This window comes from Ornithodoros turicata, chromosome 1 (genome assembly GCF_037126465.1).
Source record: "Ornithodoros turicata isolate Travis chromosome 1, ASM3712646v1, whole genome shotgun sequence".
Taxonomy (NCBI): domain Eukaryota; kingdom Metazoa; phylum Arthropoda; class Arachnida; order Ixodida; family Argasidae; genus Ornithodoros; species Ornithodoros turicata.
In genome coordinates, this window is record NC_088201.1 from 114,391,842 (window position 1) to 114,403,347 (window position 11,506).

Consider the following 11,506-nt stretch of genomic DNA (forward strand, 5'->3'; position numbering starts at 1 on the left):
ACAGGGCCACCGCAGGCACGCATGTCATTTAACTATGCGTTTATTTCCCGGGGGTAGTTATATCTGTTTTACTGACTGCTATGCCGCACAATCAATTAGAAAGCACGCACTTCCGTTTCAGCGAATACAGTTTAGCCACTAGGTGCTGCCGCCTCGCAAATGGATTGGGTAGGTGCATCGCGACAATGGCTACAGCGACGGAATTTGTAGTGTGTTGCAACGTACGTGACCACTCAAGTCACCTTCCAAGTCCATCCTTTACACCTCCGTTTGCGGCCTGGGGAAACAGGTCAGCGTTGTCACGCCCTCATGGTCAGTCAGTTCGTGTAGATCCCGGACCGCTCTTTTTGAATGTAGCTTGTATATTGCGTTTTGTGTGTTTTGTCATGGTGTGCAACCATAAAACCATGTGTACATACCAAATTCTGATTCTTATCGTTCAGTAAATGCGTCGTTTTGATTCCTCCTCACTTTTGGGGGTGCTCACGCGTGTGCATCCCTTTGTGTTTTTGTTTAATTCTGGAGCTTGTTTTTGTTGCGGTCAACCCCGCAATAACTAGTGACGTCACAGTGGAGTGGGATTAACATAGGAGGAATAATGTACTGCGCCGACAAAAAGTGGCTCTGAAAGCAGGCCGTGATAGAGAAAACAAGGAGACAGCCCTTCACGGCACTAGCAGGTTTTTTCGTCCTAGGGCAGACTGTTCCAGTATCCCCATGCTCCCGACAGTGGCAGGTCAGATGAAATGGCAAGATCCCGGTTCAATTGGTCCCGCTTGGTGCCCACCTGCCGCAGCGAGCCACTATCACAGGGATTTTCTACGTTATGAGGTCAACGATCCAGTACAATACCACGAGAAAAACACCTATAAGCTGACTTTAAGCTAAACATATGTCATGGAAATTATCTATGTCTCCCCTTCCCAATGCTACCGGTTTAAACCACTTTCATCTTCACAGAGTGCAGAGGCTGTCAACCGTCTAGCGAAAGTCGGGCCTCCTACCATCGCATCAAAGTTTTATGAATTCCAACAGTTTAATTATGTGTATTGCACTGAACTTTCTGCATCTGCATAGACTCCAGTATTCTTGCATGCGTCTAACGAGTAGCGAGTAGCCTTGGAAGCAATGAAAATGTAGTATTGGGCAAAATGATGTTATCGTATCCGAGAAAAACTCTTGAACCGAATCCTTAACCAGTACCACAACTGCATCTAGGAGTATCGTATTTGCGTCCACTCACCTTTACAAATGGTTCAGCAACTGCGTAGCATATGCGGACCCCGATGCACAACCTATTCTTCTCCTTCGCGCAATCACAAAGAAATATTGTGTAAATATTTAATAATAAGAAGAATAGAAAATCGCCAACAACATTCGTTTCAAATGAGCAAACGATCTAGGCATGGAACAAGAGACAAGTATACTTGGTCGTCCTGATCCTATCGCAGCAGGCAGTAAGCAGCCAACAGTTTGCACTTTGCTCGAAAGGCCTTGATGCATGCGGTAATTGTGCTCAAAGGGAGCAAACACCCCGTGATAAGTCTGTGGTATCTATGTGTTCTCAAGGCCTCTCCTTTGGATTTTTGCAACACAAAACTCCCGTCGTCGAGGGTGTCCGGCTAGGCACATCCAGAAAATAATCCAGACGCCCACGATAATCTGCTTCAAGTGATGGTTTGTTCACTGAACTGACAGAAAAGCTTTTTTTGCTGGTCACGTCACCACGCTGAACACAGACGACAGCAATTACGATCGGATGCAAATGACGCAAACTGGGGAAGGCAAGCAGAGGGAGCTGATGTTCCCGCATGTTGACACTCTTTCAGTCATAGTACTTGAGAATCACCGTCACTCTTCAAAGAACGTGTAATAAGAAGTGGTATTCTGCTGTGAACGTGTAAGAGGGTCCTACTTTATTATACACTTAATTACTATCACGTAGGACTTGGCTCCGAATCCAGGGAGACCTGCCTTTGATTCTGCGAAAGTCCGTATGCGCAGTGCACTCTACGCACAGTTTGCGCTAGCAAAATATCATTCTTACAAAATCATTGGTGTGGAAAGTACGCAGAATTGAAAACCTATGTTCTGTGTATAACAACATGAAGACAAATCCTACATGCTTGTATGTAAAACTGATTGCAAGCAAAGACTGGCAAGTGTACAGTCCATTTAAGGCGTTCAGTGTGAAAACATGTAGTCCGGCGAACCCCACAACTTTTCGTCGCTAGTCTACTGGCAAGTTCCTTGTCGTATTTTTAGGATCATATCAAATTAGTTAAACGGAAGAACAACATTTTTGCAACACATGATTGAATGTTCCGAATATATCCTATCATGAGGATACATGGCAGGCTAGGTCGCTCAAAATCATGTTCTTATTTATATCCACATCTCCTTCTCGCTCACCTTTTCTCTTTCGGCCTCATACTAGATAACGAAATGCACGCACTGCCTAACACCTCTGCACTTCGGCTTCTTTTCTTTGCATTGTATTTCTGCCTTTGCTCCACGGCCTACACAGCTGCTCCTAACACCGTGCAGCCCTCATTTCCGACTGGGATACGTAATTGTGTGGGAATTAGGAAAACCAAAACAGAGAAAGGTATGTGTGTAAAACATAACATCGTTATGCATGCATGGTCAGTGAAACTTGCTGTAAATACTGTGAACGAAAATACACATCTACATAACTTCGCTCAGGAGGACACGCACCACAGTACTCGAAAAAGACAAGAGGCTCTCTGGCTTACTCACCTTAATTATCGAAGGGCTGACGTTTTGCGCTATCATGTCATGTCTGCAAGACATCATAATTCCTGTAGCGACGCGAGCGGCGCGTGCCATTTCCATTGGATCTTGGGAGAGAAAGACATACATGAAAAATTGTTCCATTTGGAGCATACTTGTGCTACAATGTACAACCACGTTGGTGTTGAACCAGACACTTTCACCTAAATCCCATTTGCCCAGAAAAGCAATCGAACTGTCTCTTCCGATGCTTTGGATATGACAGTATGCTATTCGTGGATGACTCCTGAGGTAACTTCGTACTTAACCATTTCCAACTGAACTTCACTTCTGTTCTAACGCTTTCTTAATAAAAAAATATGATAATGTGCGTAACGGCCAAAAACGAATAACGAAGTCAGCCTCTCTTTTTCTCGGTTAATCGAGAGACAGGCCGACCTCGCTATTTGTTTTTGGCCGTCCTGTTATACTTCTCGGACATATTGTTTGCCTGATTTTGTCGTATTGTTTCCCCACAGGGAATATTATGCAAGCTTTTCATATTTTTGGATTATTGATTATCTTTATGTCACGGAAAGTCGCCCGGACTGAAATGGCAGAGGCTGAACGAACAACCACGACAGACACAAAATTTAACCCTCATCAACGCCTATGAGGGTTAACGCAATTAACGCAATGAGGGTTAAATGTTGTGTCTGTCGTAGTTGTTCGTCAGCGAGCAGCACAGCTGCAGTGCCGTCTTTCAGATCATGGCCATGATCTGAGAGACGGCACTGCAGCTGTGCTGCTCGCTGACTTTGTCAACTGATGCCTGTCAGGTCGTCGGGACGTCAATAACGACTTTTCTTGAAAAATAGATGCATATGTTGCAAATGAAGACTAACTAAGATCGGAACCGCAGGTATTCTGTTTCTGGTTGCCGCTGTACTGGAGAAAGAAAGAAAAAATAATAAAGCAAAATATATAGTGCGGCCGAGTGGCATAGGTCGAGTAATAGTGTCTTTGGAAATCGCTGCATGGAACCGTCGTATGTCCTGTTATTGCATAGTTGAAAACTGCAAAACTAGACACTCACAGTGAATTCGCTCATTTTTTGCTCGCCACTGTGGTACTTATCTGTCGTATTTGTGGCACTGTGTGGATTTATGTGGCACTTATTCTCATTCATTCATGCAGTCATTCATTTATTTACTTTAAGGATCCTCAAATGGTGGGCTTTACATAAAGGGGGAGTGAACTGTACAGTACAATACTACTCAAAACAGTACAATGCATACATTGCATGTGCACGGCATGAACGGCCACAACAAAGTGTTATAAAAGAAGACAAGTATCGTACCGAGGCGATGTGAGATGGGTTGCTGTTCCAGGTGGCTATCATAAACTGATGAGGTAAGAACAGAAATTCGTTGGTGTGTCAGCGAGGGGCGAACATTTTATGAGTATGATCATGTCTTGGAAAAAAGTATTTGCGCTCGAGGGCAATAGATAGGATGTGGGAGAGCGCTGCCACAGTATAACTTATGAAGGAATGCAAGACTGGATATCATCCGTCTGGTCGGCAAAGAACAACATACAAGTGTTGGAAGAGCTGGTCGGCAAAGAACAACATACAAGTGTTGGTTCCTTCATACCCCTGACGCTAGGGTAAGTTTTGTAATCATGAGTAACAAACGTGCGGTCCTATTCTGAACTGTTTCCAGTTTATCTATTAGGTATGCTTGAAGCGAGTTCCATATAACGGAGGCATATTATAATTGGGGCCGGACTAACATTATGTATGCGAAGGCCTTTATGTTTGTGGAAGCTAAGTATAAGTTTCGTTTCACTAAACCTCGTGATTTATTCGCCTTGGAAACCAAAGCGTTGATGTGGACATTCCATGATAAGTCACTTGTCAAGATTACGATTAGGTATTTGTACTCGCTTTCCCTTTCCCCACATGAAGATGGGGTATGATACTCGTGTATTAGAGGGGAAGCTAGTGTTGAGAACGACATGCATTTTGACATATCACAGTTAATTTCCGTTAGCCATATCGAGCACCAGGAAAAGAGGCTGTGTAACTCTGCTTGTACACTCTACGCACAGAAATACTTAGGTACGGCATGAACCTGAAGTACATAAAAAAAATGACCTCGTGATTGAAGAAAGACAGCGAACCTGATAAAATATGAGGTACGGCGCACTGTTTCGTGCATGAGGTACACATGCGATACGATGCACCATTGCCACGTAATGCATAACTACTCTACTCATTTGGAACAATAAAATGGTTCCATAAAACCTAGGTGCAACGATGAGTTGCTTTCAATGTGAAGGAACATCACACACTTGTCGGTCACACTCATTGTCCAAGATTGGTGCTGTAGATGCCTCCTAACTTGTTTGTTTAAGTCGTCATAAGAAGACACTGAATTCTTCATCAATTCCTCCCTTCTGCTTCCTAGCGAATTTTCTGGGGCTTTCTGAAGGGTCGTGTTCTCCATCCTCGCGTGTTTGGAGTTTGATAGTTCGTGATGAGCACGCGTAGATGACATGTAGGATAGGTTACAATCAACATGTGAGCAAGATCCCACAGCGCATTCCAGTGGCACTGGCTTCATGTTTACTTACGTACCTTGGAGCGAATGCTCGGTTTAAAATCTGCGCGTGGAATCACCTTCAGGTATGATTCTTTCAGGGTATCATCCATTGGGAACGAGAACACATTAACCTTTGGGACCTCGTCGTAGTTGCCTCGACAGCGAGGAAGATAAGCACCGGCCCATGTGTAACTGAATCACCAACATCGTTTCAGTTAATGAACACTGCCTGTCTTTACATGGAGCGTACATGTCACCCGAGAAACGTGACAAGGCATTTATCAACGCACAGGCCAAAATCGCACGAAACGCAAGAAACAGACACTAGAAGCATGGAGAGATGACCGACAAGTTGCACAACGCTTGCATCAGCATGCATCAGGCCGTCGGACTCGGGATCAGGCTCCGAGCGTTACGTCACCCAGGGACGGGGAAGCATGAAGAGGCCTTATGTTACCAAGAAGGTGTTGCTGCAGTCCGTTTTCTTCCACGGGCGAAAATCTGGACTAGTATCAGAAGGGTTCCTGTTGAACACCTGTTCAACAGTTGTTGTTCCTGTTGTTTGATGGTACAGAATGGTTCCAGTTGAACGTTTGATGGTCCCAGGATTGTTCAAGTTGAATGTGGATGGTCCTAGCTGGATTCCCAAGTGGGATGGTTGGTTCCACTTTGGTGACATATCAGAGATACGAATCTGGTCTAAGGTAGTTCCAGAAGTTTCAGCTGGAGCCTCACAGGTACGATTTTCTTCCCAGAATGGTGAATTAACCCACTTGAGATTCCAAGTTGGGCAACTTCCTCCTTTCGGATTTCATCTTGTCCACTCTTTCCGTATATATTTCTGATCTTAAATGATTTTTCTCTTCTTTTTCTCTCTCTAGTTTAGCACATGCATGGCCTCTTTTTATTGCTTGTTATCCAGGTGCGCGCGTCTGCGATAAAATATATGCTGTAACTTCAATTCGTGCGCATATTCTCACCTGAAGGGTGCATCATCATAGGATATGAAGTACCTGCAAAATGTCAAATAATCCTCTCAACAATGGCAAAAACTAAGCTGAATAAACAGAAGGAAGAAAACGAAAATCGAACAAAGGGTAATTGCAGAGGCTGATTGAATGCAGATGCATTAACCATTAACCACCATTAACCATTGAGGGCGCCACGGCAGCTACAAATTCAAACGGCGCGAGTCGACAGGACGAGATGCGAGAGTGGCAGTTAGAAACTGGACGCATCGCTGCAAGTCGCTACATCTAGAGATGTACTGATTATTTCTTTCAGCTCATTGTATGCTTTTGGCAGAATAAACAGTGTTTACCTGGACAATATGTGCATTTCAAAACATCATTTTCGGTCATTCATTGAGTGGTCCCAGCTGCTATGTGGCCGGATCCCGGACCATGTAGCCAGTGGGGTCCACTGGATCAATTCCACTGGTTCTCTCAAAGTGGTACCATCGTGAAACTGGTTCCTCTTAGAACTGGTCCGAGTCACTAAATGGTCCCACATACAAAGTGGGACCTGTCCAATAAACCACTTTGAGATGGTCCCACTCCATATTTTTGCCTGTTGTGCATGTGTTCTCACGGCTTTGAAAATGCGGTTTGTTTTATTATTACTTCACTTTCGTATATCATTGCAACCAGGTTCCGCACGCTTCATCCGTATACGATGTGAAACTCGGTGCCTCGCCACGAAACAGCCATCGCCACTGGTAACACCCGAAAGTTGTGTAATGCATTAGACGTTGCAACAGGCGTTCCAACGGTGCTCGCTCGGATGGCTCGGCTGGCGAACAAAGGAGGTTGCGATTTTACGTCGTAAGGGGCAAGCTGATAGTGTATGTCTGTTGTTATCAGTGGCGATGGCTGTTTCGTGGCGAGGCGAGGCGCCGAGTTTCACCTCGTATACGCATGAAGCGTGCGGAACGTGACTGTAATCATATACGAAACTGAAGTAATCATCAAAGTAACCGCCTTTTCAAAACCGTGAGAAATGTATTTAGTCTTATTATAGGAGTTCGATATGGCACGTATAGCTAAAATGTGATACTCTTTCTGAATTAATTAATGATAGCCCGGAGTGTAATCACGCTTTCCTTGCGTTGGCAATGTAACCTTATGTTATTCACACTTCTATATAGTTTCTTTAGATTAAGGGGATAGAAAGTAGCAGTGGACAGACACTAGATAGAGTCTATAAAATGTGGTTAGGAATAAAATGTGAGAGCCACCACCGTGGGAGCACCGGAGAGGTGACACACATGCGGGTTCTCGGTATGCTTCATGCTACTTACACGCTGTTCGTGATTTTTACAGGAACACGATGCACATTGGCGTTGTTGGGGATAATGCGACATTTCATGACGATGCGTAGTGGACAATGCCACACAAATACAAACGACGATATGACACTTCCCTGGTACACTTTAAACCCGGTTGCAGATAAATACACGCTATTTTTTTGCAAATTTTGAGTTTTATTTACAAAATTTATAGCGCTCACTTTGAGGCCGGATATATCGGCCACAGCGCCTCCACCTTGTTTGCCTCCACCTTATACGCCGCGGCTCTCATACGCTCCCACTGTTACGCGCTGCGCGGTTTGTTCGCTTGAACCAGTACACGCTGCTTCAAATATACGCTGTGCCTCGAATCACCACCCTTCACATGGATGTATGAAAAGCAAATTCAGTACATCGTTTTTGACATAGGATCATAAGACATAAAGAGCATGTGCAGCACCAATACTCTTTGCACCTATGAAGCCTGTGGGTGTATTTCTGACCAGGTAGGTTGTTTTTTAAAGCTACTGGAAGCTACTGGATTTTCGTAACAGAACTATATTGGAGCAATGCGCGTGCAGTTCTTGGGGTAGATCTTTGCGAAAACATATGTAACGCAGAAGGATATTATTCCTTTTTTTTAATGCTTGAATCAAAATGCATTGCCCGGATGGCACATTAAGTGCAACAGCAACAGGCATTTAGCTGTACAATTTCTCTAACATGGTGTTCACTTGCTGACGCAACAAAGAAGTTTTAGAGCATATAATAGCACTGTGCAATGCGCACCAATTACTGATGAATTTGATCGATACAGTAGTGGATGACCCGCGTCAACATACAAGGACTTCAATTAAATTCAATTCCCTGAAGTTGAATTGAACTTGAGGGACCAGGGTCACGACGATAAAACCAATTTGAGCAGAGAAGACCCCATCCCCGCTTTGACGGGCTGCAGTGAATACAATATCTCTTAGTGCATTATAAAAACACAGCAACATGAGGGTTCAGTCGTCAACTGCACACTTGGGATGGCGAGAATTTAAGGTGGCGTTCGTTAGGTCGGCCGAAACATGAAGTCAAAACTGTGTGTCATCTATTACAATGCGAGTTTGCAGATGATTCCACATTAGACGAAATCCAATAAAAGGCACCCATGTATTGCATAAGAATCTCTTCGCACCCAGGCTTGCGAAAACAATGAGTGCACACGTTCAAGTATTTGTAGAAGTAATCGAATAATTCGTGACACTCTCATTCGCACGCTCGCACTCTTCTACATATTACTAGCGTCGTGATTTTTATTATGTCCATGTGTTTCTCGTTCTAATTTGTTATTAAGAATTAAAATAGTGAACTGCGCCATGTACACGAGCCAATACGGTCTTACTTTCAGATCAAACAATATCATATACAACGTAATACAAAGATCAGATCACAGTGTTGCCCTCTGCATTTGGAGGACGCAGTGTCACCAGTTAAGTGTGAAAGAAATAAAAGTTTCACACGGAGGGAAACTACACGAAAGTGCGACATAACGCACAAACGCAATCACGGGAAGGTGAATTACCCATATATAAACGCGCTGACCTTCATTTTTCTTCTTCTCAGTCAACTACGAGAGCTGGTTGTATTCTACACATAGTCAATATTTTGTAAACGTGTTCGAACATCTCGTATTGCCAGCTGTAGGATGGGACAAGTATACGATGCGCAGCCTGTAGCTTACCGGCCTTTCATTACTGATCGGCGGATGCCAACTCGGCAAGGAATGCCCCGACTGACAAGTTCGGCGAGAGAACCATTAACCGCCCATCAACATCCAGCGAACGTCGGGCTGTGGATGCTGAGTACGTCTCACGAACGTACACATTTGCTCCCGGCTACGTTTTAACTACGCCCGTACTACCGTGCTAATCAAGAGAAAATCATGCGAAATGGACGTCGTAGGACCGCCGATGCGGATCTTCGAGGGGCCTGTGGAGGATCTCTATCCCAGTCCCATGGGTACCGCGCGCCTATGGAAATATCATAATTTTAATCATGAAATGAATACAAGGACGCAAGTGTGCACCCAAAATACTTTATTTCATTGTAGACTAGTATTTACATGTGCATTCGTACATGCCTGCCGGCACATAAGCAGTACAAATAATGAAAGGGCCTGACAAGGTGTAATATATCATTCCCGTACATACAGATCGTGGTCCCAATATCGCCACGTTATGTAAACAAGAAACAAAAAAACATCCATGTTACTCGCCGTATAATTAGTTGGCATCTTGCATAGAATCGACGCAACTGTATCTTCACGCTCCTTCACGCCTTATGAATGGCTATCGGTCTCTTTAAATTGTTCCTTTCTGTGTCTTCCGGCCTCTGGAAATCACTAGCCAAGTTCTGGCGCCGAGGCACATTGATAAAAACGAGAGACATAATACAGACACCATCGGTCTCTGCCTATGACACATACGCATACCAGCGTTTGGTCATACCTCCCGTTTACCTAGCATTCTTACCTGTGACGCTTATGACAGTAAATAATTCCAAGACTACTCATAGAGAAAACATCCAACACTCTCTGGAAGACGCTGAGACGCACGCAGCAATGAATGGCCGATGCTGAGCGGTATAGCCGTTTATGCCAGAAAGAATGTCAAGAACACAGTGAGTGGACCACAAAACAAAAATAGCATACACGTGCTAATATGTCTATATTACAAGCTTAGCTAGGATCGATTGCATTTTTTTGCATTTGCAGTTTTTTTCACTAGCCAGTGGGCTAAAGCGACTTGAAGGACAAAGGAGTCTAAAACGCGAGCGCTAACAAACAAAGGCACCACGGCCGTTTGCCTGTATTTCGGTCATAGATAGTGGCCCCCGACGGAGAATCCGTTACCTACAAGGCATGTGCACCTAACTCTTCACAAAATTCAAGCTGTACTGGTGCTGTTCGCGTTGAAAATTACCTTATTACTCCAAGCCATTGCAGATGCCGCCATGTTTCTCCAGCCTCGCCATCGGCGTTTGAAATCATACGCACAACGGGCTATGGCTCTGTCTTCTGCGAGGAGGAGGAGGAGGAGGAGGGTCGTTGGGAGGAACCCGAGAGGTCTGCCTGCCTGATTAGGCGGCATGTTTCTCGGGAGGGGAAAGGTGGTGGAGAGGAAAGGGTGAAGTGGAAGACCGAGCGGAATCCGCTAGGGGGGAGGATAGCTGCGTTCATGGGCCGACTTCAGGGGAACTGTGCCGGCATACGCCTATTACACATCTGAGGGAAACCCAGGAAAAACCCCAGACGGCACAGCCGGCCCGCGGATTCGAACCGCGGACCTCCCAGTCTCCAAGCGCACGCGTTACCGCTGCGCCACCGGAGCTGGTGTCTTCTGCGCGTTGCGAAAAAACAAGCATTCTGCGCGGATCTCTCCTTTGGCGGCGACGCAGTCAGACGACAGAGCGGGAGAGAAGAACGAGGCGGAAGGTGAAGAGCGAAAAGGGGTGCTCAAACGGCTCTTTGTGGACAGAGTGCGGATGGGGTGCGCACGGTGTTCACAGAGTGATATATGTGGGACGTCCGCTGCTGTATACTCATTGGAGCATCCCAACAAACGCGTCCACGAGACGTTCAGTGGATGTTCACTATAGCCTGCGGATGCTCGGACCCTTGTCGGCTGTCCAGGGGCGCTTACTGGTTCTGTGGGTTGTTATCTTGCTTGATGACAATACACATTTGGCAAACTTTGTATTTGCAACGCTCCTATCAGCCACACAGTTTCGCGAGGCAGTCAACAGACAACAGAAAAAAAAACGAAAAAAAGAACGACACTTTTCTTTCAGTGAACATGTGTCAAGCGCTTTTTGTTTTGTTTTCTTATTGCGT

General features: G+C 45.1%; 1 long non-coding RNA gene across 1 annotated transcript in view; it reads right to left on the reverse strand.

Moving 5' to 3' along the window:
- LOC135368127 (uncharacterized) overlaps positions 1–2,802 on the reverse strand; it is a 42,746-nt gene extending 39,944 nt beyond the window's left edge. The window contains exons 1-2 of the long non-coding RNA XR_010414684.1: positions 2,761–2,802; positions 1,244–1,306 (exon numbers count right to left, since the gene is read on the reverse strand). This is a non-coding gene — a long non-coding RNA (uncharacterized LOC135368127). The remainder of the gene's footprint in view (positions 1–1,243; positions 1,307–2,760) is intronic.
- Positions 2,803–11,506: the final 8,704 nt, after the last annotated feature.